Below are 17,441 nucleotides of genomic sequence, written 5' to 3'. Positions count from 1 at the left end.
ACTGGAGTCAGGAAGGCGTAGAACTGGAGCATGCCCCTGCTGTTGTGGGCCTGGGTCCCTGTTCTATCGCCCCAATCAGGGAAGTACATCAAGGTATTGATTGTTCTCCCCTGGCTTTAGGCTGGTAGGGGGTCGTGTTGGACTTTTGCTTTTGCAGGGTCATCCCCAGACTTTTTTGCCTCCTGCCTCCTATATTTTTCTGACATGTTGCTGTTGGCTTTTCAACTCTGAGCACTTTACCACTGCTAACCAGTGCTAAAGTGCATATGCTCTCCTGTTTAAATTGTATGTAAGTGGTTTATCCATGATTGGCATATTTGATTTACCAGTAAGTCCCTAGTAAGGGGCACTAGAGGTGCCAGGGCCTGTAAATCAAACGCTACTAGTGGGCCTGCAGCACTGGTTGTGCCACCCACATAAGTAGCTCTGTAATCATGTCTCAGACCTGCCACTGCAGTGTCTGTGTGTGTATTTTTACACTGTAAAGTCGACTTGGCAAGTGTACCCACTTGCCAGGCCTAAACCTTCCCTTTCCTTACATGTAAGGCACCCCTAAGGTATGCCCTAGGTAGCCCCAAGGGCAGGGTGCAGTGTATGGATAAGGTAGGACATATAGTAATGTGGCTTATATGTCCTGACAGTGAAATACTGCCAATTTCGTTTTCACTGTTGCAAGGTCTGTCTCTCTCTCATAGGATAATATGGGGGCTACCTTTAAATATGATTAAAGTGTAGATTCCCCTAGAGAAGAGATGGACAGGTGGAGTTTGGGATCCCTGAACTCACAATTTAAAAATACATCTTTTAGTAAAGTTGATTTTAAGATTGTGAGTTTGGAAATGCCACTTTTAGAAAGTGAGCATTTTCTTGCTTAAACCATTCTGTGACTCTGCCTTGTTTGTGGATTCCCTGTCTGGGTCAGTTGACAGTTGGGTTGTTTTTCACCTCACCCCAGACAGTGACACAAAGGGAGCTGGGGTGTGATCTGCATTCCTGATTAGCCATCTCTGCTAGGAGGGAGGGGTGGAGTGGTCACTCTCATCTGAAAGGACTGTGCCTGCCTCTGACAATGCTGTCTCCAGCCCCCTGGTGTGTGTCTGAGGCCTTGCCTGGGCAAGGCAGGATCTCACAAAAAGGTGTGAGTCCCCTTTGAAGAAAGGTGACTTCAAAGACTAAAATGGGTATAAGAAGGGCACCCAAACTTACAAACTTTAGAAACACTTCTGGAATCAAGGGGAACCTCTGCCTGGAGAAGAGCTGATCGCTGAGGAACAAGTGCTGCCCTGCCTGTGACTGTGCTTTGTGGAGCTTTCCTGCAGTGCTGCTTCTGCCAGAGTAAGAGGGCAAAGACTGGACTTTGTGTGCCTTCCATCTTGAAGAAGAAATCTCCAAGGGCTTGATGTAGAGCTTGCCTCCTGTTATTGAAGTCTCAGGGATAGCAAAGACTTCTTCCTGCCAGCACCTGGAGTCTCTGGAGAGACCCCTACTCTGCTCTGTGGTGCCCTTCCAGTTCCTGGGACCCTGAAAGGAGAGGCTGGCAGCCTAAGGACAAAAATACACGCACCGAGCGCCGTGCGGAGAAAAGATCGATGCGAATCCGATCGCGGCTGAGAAAACGACGCGACGCCGGCTCCACAGCTGAGAAACGACGCCGCAGGAAACGCGACCGGAGAATCGACGCCCGGAGCAGGAGAAACGACGCGCAGCATCGCTGACGAAGGCTGAGAGATCGCAACCTGCGCCGCGGGACTTTCGGACCGTCGCGTGGCTGGCTTTTTCGACGCGCCTCGCCGTGCCGAGCTGTTTTCGACGCATATACCCGTGCAGGGTTAGTTTCGACGCACACCGCCCGTGCGGGGTTATTTTTGCCGCAAACCAGGTACATTTACACGCTAGCAGCGCTAGTGTGGTGTTACAACTACCTAAAGACTCTTTTTATTTTAAACCTTTGAAAAATCATAACTTGACTTGTGTATGTTGGATTTTTGTCGTTTTGGTCTTGTTTTGTCTAGATAAATATTTCCTATTTTTCTAAACTGGTGTTGTGTCATTTTGTAGTGTTTTCATTAAGTTACTGTGTGTGTTGGTACAAATACTTTACGCCCAGCACTCTGAGGTTAAGCCTACTGCTCTGCCAAGCTACCAAGGGGGTAAGCAGGGGTTAGCTGAGGGTGATTCTCTTTTATCCTAACTAGAGTGAGGGTCCTTGCTTGAACAGGGGGTAACCTGACTGTCAACCAGAGACCCCATTTCTAACAGCACCGATATCAGGGGTTTCACCTATCAGAACTTGGGGGCATGCTGGGCTCAGTTCTGCAATTGTTCAACAGTCTGATCAGATCCTGCCTGGGGCTGCATTACAAAAAATGCCTTGGGGTGCAACAAACATATGGGACTGTTTTCGGCTCTCCTGGGCACTTTAGTATTATAAAAGTAACTCCTGGCACTTCTGTGGCTCCTTCGGCGATAAAGATCGCAGCAACGCACATATATGGAGATGTGATTCCAAGGGCGCATTCCCTAGTAGCATGAAGGTGTGGTCCCATGCTAATGAGAAAAACACTTCAAGCAGCTGGTCTGCCCATCACTAATACACTTCCCTCTGGTCAGGCGCAAGTTTACAGCTGCTCTTGGGGCATCTGTTATAGGGTGCGTGTGCCTGTTACCTCTTGGTGCACTCAGTTTAAGGTGTAAAACAGAGAAAACAGGGACAATCTGTCCTATGTATAATTCAACCCCTGGTGGTAATGGATATGCGCACCTTAGAGGGTTACATGGGAATACTATCAAAGCACACCATAATGATTACCCACAATATTGCAAAATATAATGTTGACTAAAATATCGTTGTTCTTTACATAAGCTAGAAAAACATTCACATATAGATAACAAATATTGCTATCAAATTCACCAATATTAATAACAGTTATATTGATAAACAAATTATTGTTAAACAATTAAATTCATCAAACATAAATAAAATATTGAAAACAAAAACGTCACCTAAAATAATATCAAATACAATAAGTCAAAAATAAGTTACATTAATAAATCAATTATAATAACCAATAGAACAACTTAAAATCACTAAAGAAAAATGTAACGTTTCAATAAGTGTATATAAACCAAACCAGGCACATACACTCTAATAAAAATTCAAATGAAATTAAAACACACAAAAGCAAATAAAAAAAAGAAAAATGATAAAAAAATACCGGAACATATAAACAAATAGTTGTTAAAAAAATAATAAAAATAAAACCTCTATGCCCTTTGACAAATCTTCCCTAAACTTTCCAAGAGAAGTTTATCTACTTCAACTCCTTCTTTTACAGTTTCGGGGTGATCTTGGGGAGCGAGAAAAAAGCAGAATCCTTAAACCCAACTTACTCATGCAAATTCCATAGGAATATTTGAACAGCACTACAGCACAAATGGCTAAATAGTATTACACCGGATTTGACTGAAAGCTGAACCTTTACTCAGAATGTATGCTTTTTGTCCTTTGCTAGAAATCCATTCAGTATTTTTTCGAGGAATTCATGTTTGAAATGTCTTTATACCTGGATGGTTGGGTTTGAAGGCCACTCAAGGGAATCCCAAGAGCATGCAACATCGCAGAGAGCAATCTGATTGATCGAGAGGACCTTTTTTTCCATTCACTCAATGTCTTCCGTGAGTCTAAAGATTGCTCGCACTCTGATTGGCTGGCTACGGCAAAATGTTGCAGTCGCCGTTTCAGGTCATGGGGACTTAAACTCAGTGTCCTGAAAATTAAAAAGATTAAGGCTAAATGGGGAAGGGTAGTGCATCCTGCCCCCTGAACAAGGTGGGTGGTTCAGAGAGACCCTCTTCCCCCAGGGCAAATTGTATTAGGGGGATTGTCACAATCTCATGCCATTCTCACAGGAACCAGTGGTACTCCTCTATTCCCACGAGTGTCCAAGGGAAACAAAGGGGCCATACTGGCTCCTGTGAGAGTCTCGTGGGACCAGAAATTTTATTTAAAAAAAAAAAGGGTGTGAGTGTTGGTGGTGGGTTGGTTGCATACATGCATTTGACCCTGTGGCTAACCCACACTGCCGAAAGTCAGACACCGTGCATGGAAAGGGGTGGCTGACCACAGAGAGTTCGCTGGAAGCCCGGCCCTGTGGTGTAGCCCACACATCACACAGTAAAAGGGAGTGCGCTGCTGGGGTTAAGCTGCCAGTGAGGGTATGGGTGCAGGGCGTTGGTACAGGTCAGGCAATGCTGGCAACCTCACTGTGCTCACGGCTGAAGGGCGCACACGGCAGAGGGTTTGGCTTCCCACAGAGAGATGGACACAGGGCCTTACACTAAAAAAAAAACAAATGTGAAAGTGACGTTAACATGACATTATAGTTAGAAATTATAGCAATATCTTACTTTGCATTAAAAAAAATGCACAGATGCACTGAAGAAAACAAATGTTATACAGGTATTATAGTTAAATGAAAATATGAGTTAAAGCATACTGTTTAAAAAAAAAAAAAAAAAATACACTTGAATTCACCAGTTATATTTATCTCAAGTAAGTACAAATTGTGCCCTAAAGTAAATATAACTTATGTCCTCATCAGGCACAGTGTTCTCAATTATGTAATTTCAGATCTCATTAGAGATGTTATTAATGCAGTCATTGAACATTTCAAAAGAGATGTACAACTCTGCCCATGTACAACGTTTTACTGCTACAGATGAGCTACACATTCACTGCACTCAACTTGCACATGGAGTCTCAGCACAAGGCTTTTGGGGGTAGGGGGTGGTCACAGTAATTCAGTATTTTAAACAAGTCACATTCTCCCCATTAGTCTCCATTCTCATCTGAGACAAAAAAAATGTCTAGTCATAACTAATGATTTACACAACTTAGCACAGTGCCATTACCGCTTTACATAACTAACCCATGACAGAGACAATAGAACTATGCTAGCAAGGAGTGCACACTTAGGGGCATATTTATACTCTGTTTGCACCAAATTAGTGTCATTTTTTTCTCCCTCTAATTCAGTGCAAAACTAACTCCATATTTATACTTTGGTGCTAGACCCGTCTAGTGTCATTTTTTGAAAGTGGAAACCTACCTTGCCTTAATGAGATGCAAGGTAGGCGCTCCCGTGCAAAAAATGACTCCTTGGCCTTAACGCCATATTTATACTTCTGTGCAAAAATGGTGCACAGGAGGGAGGAGGGGTAAAAAAATAGTGCACAGCTTGGTTTGCCCCATTTTTTAACGCCTGGGTCAGGGCAGGCGTTAGGGGACCTGTGGGCCACCATGGAATAATCCCACAGGTGCCCTCCACAGGCCCCAAGGTCACCCCCCCCACACACGCCAGAGGGACTGCGGAAGATGGGAGACCCCATCCCAGGTAAGTACAGGTAAGTATTACATTTTATTTTTTGAAGTGCCACAGGGGGCCCTGAAATGGGCCCCCTACATGGCACTGGGTGCAGTAGCCACGCCCAGGGTACCCTGGTCCCCTGTGCTGGCCATTGGGCTTTTGGGTATGACTCCTGTCTTTTCTAAGACAGGAGTCATGTGGTATGGATAGTTTTGCTTCAGAAAATGACTCTAGGCAGGTTAAAAGTATTATTATTTTTTTACTCTGACCTGCCTAACCTCATTTTTTGGTGCAAAACCCCCTTCTTCCATAGTGCCGTCCCCACCCGACTAACATCATTTTTCTTTTACGCAAGCCCACCCTTTGCACCGGCTTGCACCATTCCATAAATATCGTGCCTGTCTGGTGCACATAAATGGTGCAAGCTGGTGCTAAACTTTTTGGTGCAAAACTGCGTTAGTACAGCTTTGCACCAAAAAGTATAAATCAGGGGCTTCGTGCACCTGACAACGTCACCGATCAGGTTAATCTAGACATTGCGTTACAATGGACAGGTTCGGACATTCAGTTGGGCACTACGGATGGACGCATACAGAGGAAGTTTGTCCCAACATAAGGAACATTATTCACTTGGATAACACTTGGTTTTGTTGGTATAGACTCTGAAGGTGTGATGCAGGATCAACATTGTAAATTTGGTATTTGAGACTTAGGATAACAGAGAGAAAGTGAGTGAGAGAAAGAGAGCAAATATGTTAGTCACACTTTTTCAACTACCTGCGAATGTGCGTCGCATATGTTATAACAATATAAAACATATTCCTATCACGTGTTCAAAGAAGCAAGTAGAGATTAACATCTCACGCCTGACATTAAACTGCATTTAAATTTCACTTCTGTGTTCGCTGTCAATCAGGCTCTCCTTGAAGGCCAATGCTTTCTGTTTCCTTGAAATGGCTGAAGGTTTAATGGAACAGAGAGTCAGAGATGAGCAGTTTCATATCAGGGGAAGAGCTCTGTCTCCCTGCCCTTCATTAACGTTTCTGGGAGTGCATTCTACCCGAGATCACTATTTGGGATGATAAAAAGATACCTGACGCCAGGCTGAGTGCCTAGAATGCCAATGCATACCCTATTAGTGCTCTGGACTGCCGCCACCGATGACGCGGAGGGCTGGCCTCCTATTGTATCACCAAGAGATATGGAAACATTAGCGCTGACGCACTTTCAAAGAGTTTGAAAATAGCACTCTCTCGGATAGCATCGAAGAGCAGCCTACTCGGACTGTCACAGCGCTTCCGTTGTGGTGCACTGTTCAATTAACGATACACGACGTAGCAAATTTAATTTCATGAGCATAATTTGGCCTAATTTCTTAAAACAATGTGCTTAAGCTAACGTTTCACGTTTTGCTACAGTATGCGTTGTGACTTGTGAATTTCTCCCTTCAGCTCTTAGTACATATGTTTTACTTCTGAACACCTCAACAGGCCAATGCTCTTTGTCTTGAAATGCAAATTCATCCTTCGGTTTGAAGTCCATTTAGGCTGAGACAGTAAATCATGAAGAAGACCTATATTTAGAACATACAGAAGCAAACAGATAACTCTGAGGAAAATAAAATCAAAAGCTATTTCATATTCCTTCTGTTTATAGCTCACGAAGGCCTCGTGTTAGCAGTAAATTTTTGTGATTCAGCCACTTAGCATTATACGATGGATTCTTGCTATTGTTGCTGTTGTAAATGTAACATCCTTTGTCATTTCATTATGCCTTAATAGCTTCCGCTTGTTTTTACTGCTCTTGCTATTGCTGAATTCCTATGGCAACTCTGGCTGGTTTCAGCTTTTCACTGTAAAATGAACCCGATTTCAGAAACACTAGAAAGGACAGCACCAGCCTGGGATGTGTAACTTGGCTCCTCCCTTTTTTTTACTTCGAAAGGTCACAGGTGGGCCGGAGAGGGAAAGAGGTCAAAAATAACTAAATGGGGACTTGCAGTGCTTTAAATTCCCAGGTACTGTCTGGTGCTGTACACTTGTACTTCTTTAATTTTAAAGGGAGAATACCTACACTTCTCTGCACAGCTGCTTTACATTTAGGAAAACATTTACTCATTCTACACTCAACTATTTCTGCTGTCTTCTACTGCTGGTGCACTTTGTGCTGCCTAGCATCACTGCAGACATCCTTGCACCATGGTACAAGAGTGCCTCTGCTACACTCAGAATTTTGTTTTGCAGGAAGGTATCCCTAAAGGCATTTTCCTCCTTCTATTTTTGCTGCAGAATTCAGCATACTTAGAAAGAGGATGTAACGGGGAGAATTAAAGGTATTTCTACCTGCTAAGCCTCCTTCAGGGAAACATAGCTTTTTGTCATAACCCCATGTTTACTCAACTGGGTTAATTTAGGATTCCATGAGTGGATGCAGGGGAACGCCCATGCACTACCCGTGGAACGACTCCTCGATGAGTCCTCGACACAAAGTAACACAATGCAACACTATGCGCCGCCTTGTGTTACTTTGGGGCAGATTTATGGAAAGTGGGGCAGCAATGAGTGCAGCAGCACTTCTCCTGAGCCCCTTAGCATCCCCTTTCCACCACCATGTGAGAGCTGTATTTAAAATACGATGCACCATGGCGCAGGATGGGGGCAATGGAGACATCTTTTAATGACTATATTGATGTACTCTGCAGGAGTAGTGCCAAACTGTTGGCACTACTCTTGCAGAGTACATAGTTGCCCAGTCTAGAGAATGGAAGCCCCCTTTTACCGCCTTCACATATTGCCTGGCACAGGTACAATGTAGCACAAAGGGTTACAGGGTGGCCCAATGCATGCATTGTGCCACCCTGTATATACGTCGTGGGGATTTTGGCCTTTTTGGGCAGCATTAACATCAAAATAAATTACGTTAATGTGGCACAAGTTGGTGCTAGGGGGCAATAAATAAGCCCCTCTGTATTTACTAAAGCTTACAAAGCCACACATAGTGGCTTTTTGTGATTTAGTACATGCCAAAAGGACCTTACATTGGCGCTGCACCACAAAAAGGATAGCTTAGTAAATTTGGGCCTCAATGGGAAAGTAACTGCACTTCTCAGGAGCAAAGAGATACTCTAGATAGCGAATACCAGTTCTTCTATGTTTCCATTTTAGCACTGGGACACACATAATAAAAGCACAAATAACCATAGCATTAATGTTCCAAAGAGCAGTCTTATGTCAGCCTCTTTCCAAAAAAATAAAAAACTTTAGCCTAAAGCCATTAACTTTTTGTATGGATGCATTCCGTTTTCATGGTCAATAAGCCATCAGGGGCCTAAAGGACTATTGGTAAAAAAGTTTTATACTAGCCCCCAGGTGGCACCATACAGTCAGGTGAGCCCCACAAACTTAAAGGGACTCGGGGACCTTCTCTTTACAAAAAGGAGCTTAAAAAACGTTTGGAAAATGGGGTATATTTCCACGCATTTCTCCATATATACCAACGAAAGACACAGGAGGCGTACCAATGTTTTAAATAATGTAAAAAAATGTGCTGCAGATAGATGTCGACAGACAGGTTACTCTGCCACAAAAGTGATGGATATCCCATCCGCCAGAATCAAAATCTTATAGGAGATAATGGGATTTCATCACCGTTGTGACGGAGTAACCTGTCCACTGAAATCTAGATCAGGCCCTACGTATTTAAACCCATAGAGTATGGGTCTACCCCTGCTATGGGAAACTTTAGCCAAAGTGGCATGTGGTAGTTTCACAGCAAAATGTTGTAAATCATCAAGTTAGGAAAGGAGGGGGAAAATGAGAAAAGAGAGAAAGAAAAAGGCAAAGTGGGAAGGAATAAAAAAAGAGAGAAACAGAGAACTAGGACACTGGGGAGAGAGAAGGAGGGAATAAAAGAGGAGAGAGTGACAGAGGAGTGAATGAGCACAAAAGGAGAAAAAAGAGAGAAGGTAAATGGATAGAACATGAGTTGCAATGAGAGAGGAAAGATTAAAAAAAATGAAGGAAAGAGAGCTAAAAGAGAAAAAAGCAAGGAAGAGGAGTAGAGAAATTGTTAGCGGGAATATAGAGAAAATAGAGAATGTGTGTGAAAAGAGAGAGAAAACAAGTATAGGGTAGAAAACAGAAAAGGGATCAAACTTTTTCAAAGAGTGCGAGACAGGGAGTTGTGAAAATGGCTGAAAAGCTTAGTCACTATATTTTTATGCACACTTTGAGTTTAAAAAATCCCAATGGATCAGAGACCAGGCCATAAACCATTTTTGAATATCACTATTTGATAGTTAAGTCAATGCTTAGTGCAAACATCTGTTACCACCTGTTAGTCCATCAGATCTCATTAAGTAAACTTACAAGGGAGACGTGAATAGGCCAATGAACCTTTTGACTCGTTTCGAGTATTTCCCCACCATATATCCTGTACCAATACGGATCAATAACATCAACAATCAATAACATCAATAATCATTAGGAGTCAGTGCTTTACACTCACCATGACCTCTCGGCCATGAATAACCACACCTTTATGTAAAAGTTAGAATGTTTATTTCGCTATATTAACAGCGCTAATGTCACTTAACTTATTCTCAAAATCAAATGATGAACATACAAAAACAATACAGGCTGTCCAAAGTGGCAAAAGAATCGCAATCTAATCAAAGCTTGAGCTACTACACATTCTAATGTTACAGTACAAATTAATAGCAAGAATAACTGTTCAAATGATATTACATACATTTAGATTCAGCAAAGAAAAGACTTCAGCTGTTATTACATGTAGTGAATTTCATCAGTGAGAACACTAACTAACACCAGATTAGAATAGCGTGTTTGGGCTTCATGCACAAGAATTTAGTCGACACAAATTTGGAAGAACATCTAACTATGGCTCTATCAAAATAGCGATTGGTACCTAGACACAAAAGCAAATAGGCAAAACAATCAGTAGAGTCATGGTATACCTGTCCTCAATTGGGTTCAGCAAGCTGTGACAGTCTTCGTCAACAGGACATCCGTTCGGTCAGCAATACATCAGGATTCAGCATCAAAGTTCAGAAAAAGCAAAGACTCTCCAACCAGTAAGATTAAGGCGGTCAATCTGTGCAGTCTGGCTAAGTTAGATTTCCTAAAACTACTTCCCACATCCTAATTGGTCAGGGGATAGCATGCTGACACTTTGTCCAATACAACTAAACCCTCAAATCTATAATCCTTCTAGTACATGGTTTACATGTTGACGATTGGCTCCTTTTCTCCTGCTCCTGTCATTCGCCACGTCAGGTATAAATAATGTTGCAGCTTATACTCCAGTCAGTGCATCCATTGTCTTCTCCTGGGAAGGTCAGTCTTACACACATTACGTTAAACATTGTTTCACTAGCCACAACATCATCTTCTAGCAAGCAGTTTATCATGAGAACTAACTTCAGCTACGGGAACATGGACTTTACAGTGGAAAATCACAATTTAATTCTCTAAGCATCCATTTTATTAGTTGCTTAAGTAATGCAGCTTTACATGAGGCAGTGCAACTAGGCCAAGATCTTGCTAAGTTAAGGCCAATGATTGATAAAGCTAATACACAATGCATAACCATTAATATGACATATTACTACATTAATCAAACAAAAGCTCAACATTTCATATTAATAAGCCATTAATGAGTACAATCCGTTTTCATTGGCGGCCACTCTGGTAGGTGCACCTTCAAATGTGTGCATTATTTTTCTCTACGTTAGTATATTTTCTATGCAAATTCAACACTCAAAATACATGAATATTCATTAATGAGACTCTTTAATAACAGCGCTAACCCACTGTATTGTGAAAGCAGGTTTATGGAGTTGGTAATGTATGTAAAGAAGATCTGTGCATATTTTACATGTGGAATTTTATTGCAGTGGTGATGCGTGTTTTTTGAGGCGCTATGTTTTAGTGCTGAATTACTACAGTGGGATTTTGTTTTGTACTGTGGTTAAGGAGTTGTTTTGTGTCTAGTCATAGTTTGTCACGTTACTTTCTTTGTGCTATTGATTTATTCTTTATTGTTAACTTTAGATATCAGCAAATGCTGCTATATTTCCAGCCAAAAGCAATACATGCATTTATATTTCCTGCAACAAGCAACATTTTAACACTGCCTAACATAGTAATATGACACTGCTCCAGATTGCCAGCTATTTAAGACCCCAGTTACCCTAAATCTGTTGGAGAAACCTATCTTAAACTAGCGGTTCCAGGAATCATCTTGGCACTGATTATGAGTCAAGCAGGAAAAAATTACCACCTGGAATTTCACTATGTTTGATTTTGAATTGGTAGGTTCTTCAACACTTGTTTTTTTCTTGGAAGTGAAACAACCATATGCGAAATTTGAGGCTGGTAGTTGTGGCTGGAAAAGTTGTGTTTCCACACAACTGCTGCCAAGCCTTATTTTCAATTTATTTTCTGACAACCTCCATGCCCAAATTTACTTTCCTCTTTCCTCCCCCACACCAACCATCCTCTCTCCCAACCCAAAGGTTTTCACATGCATGTACTACATGCTCAAAGGAAGTGGTAAATGTAGTGGTTACATTTCACAGAATTGGGAATTCCACATGAATTTATGATGAGAAAAATGTATCTAAAGTTTTGATTCCCAAATCCATGGGGAGTAACTCGTAATTGGATGATATTGAGGCAGATGTACTGCACTGTATTGGTAAATAAACATGGCAATGCACCATTTCATGAAGTGGTTAAAAATAAGTATACATTGGTGTTTGGAGCCACGAGATTCCTGCAGTAATGTAGACTTTTTTTCTAAATTGTCCACTGTGGAACCCAGAGTGGTCCTATGATATTGAGAAATCTGATTGGCTAGCTGCAGGAAAACATCTTGTGGCCACTAATACAGGACTTGCTGGCTCAGTCCCCGTGTTCTACAAATGTTCATAAAAAATTTATTTGAGCAAGGTAAGGACACTCTGACCCCCTAGCACATGTGGGAACCTCCAGTGTCAAAAGAAGATTGTTCTTTTTCAGTCTGACGAAATCATCATACTCCCATGAGGCCCAGAGTAACCCTGCTATGCATGAGGTACTGTAGTACTCATGCAGGGGATGTAGTAAAAACATCACCTGTGGACGTTTGCAAGGTACAGTGGTACTGTGGGGGATGGAACTTGGGAGCTGGTACCATGGATGTACTGCAGCACCATTTCTTTCTTTAAAAAAAAAAAAAAGGAAGTAAAAGCAAAATGCAATTTGAGTGTCTGTGGGGGCATCCTGTGGCCACTCCCCTGCTGTGCACAGGAAAAGGCTCCACATAGTTGTGAGTTGGCTGTCCACAGGGAGTTCAGCGTAGGCATGCACAACATGGATTTGGCCGCTAACAGGAGGCTGGACACCCATGTGATGTTGGATTCACTTCTGGAGATTGGCTGCCGGTTGATGTTGGCTGCTTTGGGTTGGAACCAGTGCCTTACTAGAGCCTAGTCCCTGCGGCCAATCCCTAGATGTATATGGTGAAAGGCCATGCACAGTGAGGGAGATGGATAAATAAGATAAGTACACAGAAACTCACTGAAAAGAACAAAGGTTAAAGTGGTGATATAGTTAGGTATGGTGATAGGCTCTTCTCTTACAATCCCCCCACCTAGAAATTCTGATTCTGATTCAGAGAGGACCTGGCCTGTTAGTTCAGGCTAGACTGTTTTTGTTGGAGCAGTAACAAGGCTGATGGTTTGGTGGACAAAAATTTTAATTTTCTGTGCAGTGGGAGCTACATATCCACCTCCTGAAAGCAGCTGTACAGAACTAGTGCCCGAAAAGACTTTTCGTTGCTGGATTTAGCCAGAGTGGACAGGGGAAGAGCATCTTTCTCATATCAGCAGTTTTGATGATTAGAGTGGAGCAGCTGAAAGGGCCAGTTACTATTGTAGGTGTCCTTAGCATTAAAGAAAGAACCAGGCCTTCCTAGAGGAACCCTATTGTCAACTCTTTACTGACTCTGAGCTTTGTGTTCACTGTTGCATCCTGCATGCTCTATATACAGTAAATATCAGCCCCTTAAAAAAGAAAAACTTGTGGTACAAATGTTTTATTTTTATTTCCTATAATATTTGTACTGTTTTAAATAATCTAAGTTAATTTAATTTAACATTATTTCCTTTAAGGTTTTAAATTAAGTCCCTAACACGTGTTTCTTCTTCTGTTAAAGGGTATTGCAGTACCAGTGGCTGGCCTTTTGTAGTGCACAACTTACTACTGTTTCCTTTTTTAGTGGTAACTTAAACTCAGAGTGCCTGATTGACAAGGATAAATTTAGACTTTTTAGACCAAATGTCTAACTTGAAATTTTTTTGTTATTCAAGGTTATATACAAGTTGGATCTTTACGTCCGCCCTCGCGGAGGAATCTCCAAACTTTACCTAACTAACTTTACCTTGTGAATCTGGCCCAGAGTTTGTGAGTGCTGAAAAGTAGTAAACATACTAGAAAGTGCATGTTACTTTTGTGAATCAGGCTTTTGGTGTTGTGATGATTCAGTGAGAGGCAGATGGTATAGATGGAAGAGGCATACGGGAAATGAGGCCTGAGTGAGGCAATTATTTTTCTACAACAGAGTTAGCAAGAATGCCCAGTAGAAATTTTCCTCAGCTTGGTGTGACATCAAAAAGACTCATAGCACATGGCTACTGATCAGTTGATCCCAACCATCATTCTTTTCCTGGCCTGAACATGCAGAAACTATTCATCTATGTTATTTGATCAAGTCCTGTCTCAAGCAGAGCTGTATAGTATCGTTGATGCATATTAAATTAAATCATAAAGAGCACATGGCATGGGACTCTCAACAAGAGTTCCGGAAACACATATTCATGAGTTTCCCAGAAAATATAAAATTAGGTGTAAAGCATGCGCTGATGTACTGTTTATAGGGACCTTTCAACCTAAAAAGAACAAATCCTTGTATATAAACGTGAAATGAACAACATGAAACAGTTAGTGCAGGATGTTGCTAGGAAATATCTTGAGAATGGATGCCAAAGAGCAGAAACTAAATAAATAATTATTGAGGATAGTATTTAAAGCAGATATACATTTATAGCAAAATAGACAGAGAAAATTGACCAAAAAGGTATGGGAAGGAAAATGGGTAGTAGTGAATCCTGGATAGGGCACAGCGATAATGGAGTCAGTCAACATAATTTGGAAAGCAGTGTATAAAAGAGAAGAAGAAGAAAGATAGAAAGACCATGACACACCTAAATATAACAAAACATCTAAGACAAGCAAGAAGAAGAGATACATTCAATCAGTGGGAGATTGACTGAAATGAAGAACAGAATAGAAGGCAGATTGTAAAGGACCTAGCACTTGGGAAGGAAGAGGACACAGAAAGAAAAACAATAGTATCAAGATAATGAAAGTTGATTGTGGGCAACTTCTTCAAAGAAATTTGAGAGGAATTTAGGAATAGGAATAAGAGGAAAATACTTGTGAGATTGGAATCCAGATTATGCTTTCTGAGAAAAGGAAAGCAAATGGCATATTTCAAAGAATTTCTGAATATCCCATATTAGAGAATCCAAGTAGAGTCACATTTCATGAAGCTCTGCCCCAATTGTGTGCCACAAGAACTGCAAAATGTAGGTTGTCACTTTCACCAAACTGCAATTTTACCCGACTATCACCCTATTCCCAATCACAATTCAGAAATTATTCTCGAATGCCTGCTTTTGTTACTTTTGTTTGCAAAGCGAAGGAACTAAACATGGAGAACAATTTCAGTGTGCTCAATTTCATGGAACATTGAGCCCAATTCACAAAGGAGTATCACAGTAGCGCTATCTACTTAATACAAAATGGAATACACAAACCTACAAGTGTACATTTTCACCTCTCCCTTTCTTATCCTTTCTTTGGAGAAACTCTTCTTTTTAGTAAATATGGGAAGGACAACGGGGAGTGGTTGGAAAATGGACTCCAAATAACAGCTTGAGTAAGAGCTGGTGTAAGTCCACAACCACACATGGCCAGCGATTGGTACTGCAACACACTTCCATAGAAAATAATGGAGATAAGATCCTCAAATAAAACCCCTGAACAATTAAGCCAAATTAAATGATTTAAACTGGTTTAAATATACATACATTTAGTTTAATGTTAACAACATCTAAAGATAAAACATACAATTATTTAGTTTTAAAATTTGCAATAACCTTTTTTGAATGTAATAATTAATGTAAAAAAAATTATAGTAAATATAATTAAAATATTTTAATTAATTCTCTATATCACATTTACCAATTTGCAATGCATAATAAAACATATGATAAAGTCTAAGGGGGTAAATTGTAATTTTCTGTGCAGTGGGAGCTACATATCCACCTCCTGAAAGCAGCTGTACAGAACTAGTGCCTGTAAAGACTTTTCCTTGCTGGATTTAGCCAGAGTGGACAGGGGAAGAGCATCTTTCTCATATCAGCAGTTTTGATGATTAGAGTGGAGCAGCTGAAAGGGCCAGTTAATATTGTAGGTGTCCTTAGCAGTAAAAAAAGAACCAGGCCTTCCTAGAGGAACCCTATTGTCAACTCTTTACTGAGTCTGAGCTTTGTGTTCACTGTTGCATCCTGCATGCTCTGTATACAGTAAGTATCAGCCCCTTAAAAAAGAAAAACTTGTGGTACAAATGTTTTATTTTTATTTCCTATAATATTTGTACTGTTTTAAATAATTTAAGTTAATTTAATTTAACATTATTTCCTTTAAGGTTTTAAATTAAGTCCCTAACACCTGTTTCTTCTTCTGTTAAAGGGTATTGCAGTACCAGTGGCTGGCCTTGTGTAGTGCAGGACTTACTACTGTTTCCTTTTTTAGTGGTAACTTAAACTCAGAGTGCCTGATTGACAAGGATAAATTTTGACTTTTTAGACCAAATGTCTACCTTGAAATTTGTTTGTTATTCAAGGTTATATACAAGTTGGATCTTTACGTCCACCCTCGAGGAGGAATCTCCAAACTTTACCTAACTAACTTTACCTTGTGAATCTGGCCCAGAGTTTGTGAGTGCTGAAAAGTAGTAAACATACTAGAAAGTGCATGTTACTTTTGTGAATCAGGCTTTTGGTGTTGTGATGATTCAGTGAGCAGGCAGATGGTATAGATGGAAGAGGCATACGGGAAATGAGGCCTGAGTGAGGCAATGACTTTTCTACAACAGAGTTAGCAAGAACGCCCAGTAGAACGTTTCCTCAGCTTGGTGTGACGTCAAAAAGACTCATAGCACATGGCTACTGATCAGTTGCTCCCAACCATCATTCTTTTCATGGCCTGAACATGCAGAAATTATTCATCTATGTTATTTGATCAAGTCCTCTCTCAAGCAGAGCTGTATAGTATCGTTGATGCATATTAAATTAAATCATAAAGAGCACTTGGCATCGGACTCTCAACAAGAGTTCCGGAAACACATATTCATGAGTTTGCCAGAAAACATGAAATTAGATGTAAAGCATGTGCTGATGTACTGTTTATAGGGACCTTTCAACCTAAAAAGAACAAATCCCTGTATATAAACGTGAAATGAACAACATGAAACAGTTAGTGCAGGATGTTGCTAGGAAATATCTTGAGTATGGATGCCAAAGAGCAGAAACTAAATAAATAATTATTGAGGATAGTATTTAAAGCAGATATACATTTATAGCAAAATAGACAGAGTAAATTGACCAAAAAGGTATGCGAAGAAAAATGGGTAGTAGTGAATCCTGGATAGAGCACAGCGATAATGGAGTCAGTCAACATAATTTGGAAAGCAGTGTATAAAAGTGAAGAAGAAGAAAGATAGAAAGACCATGACACACCTCAATATAACAAAACATCTAAGACAAGCAAGAAGAAGAGATACATTCAATCAGTGGGAGAGTGACTGAAATGAACAACAGAATAGAAGCCAGATTGTAAAGAACCTGGCACTTGGGAAGGAAGAGGACACAGAAAGAGAAACAATAGTATCAAGATAATGAAAGTTGATTGTGAGCAACTTCTTCAAATAAATATATTGAGAGGAATT

The sequence above is a fragment of the Pleurodeles waltl genome, chromosome 1_2, assembly GCF_031143425.1.
Source record: "Pleurodeles waltl isolate 20211129_DDA chromosome 1_2, aPleWal1.hap1.20221129, whole genome shotgun sequence".
Lineage (NCBI taxonomy): Eukaryota > Metazoa > Chordata > Amphibia > Caudata > Salamandridae > Pleurodeles > Pleurodeles waltl.
This window is presented reverse-complemented; position numbering follows the sequence as displayed.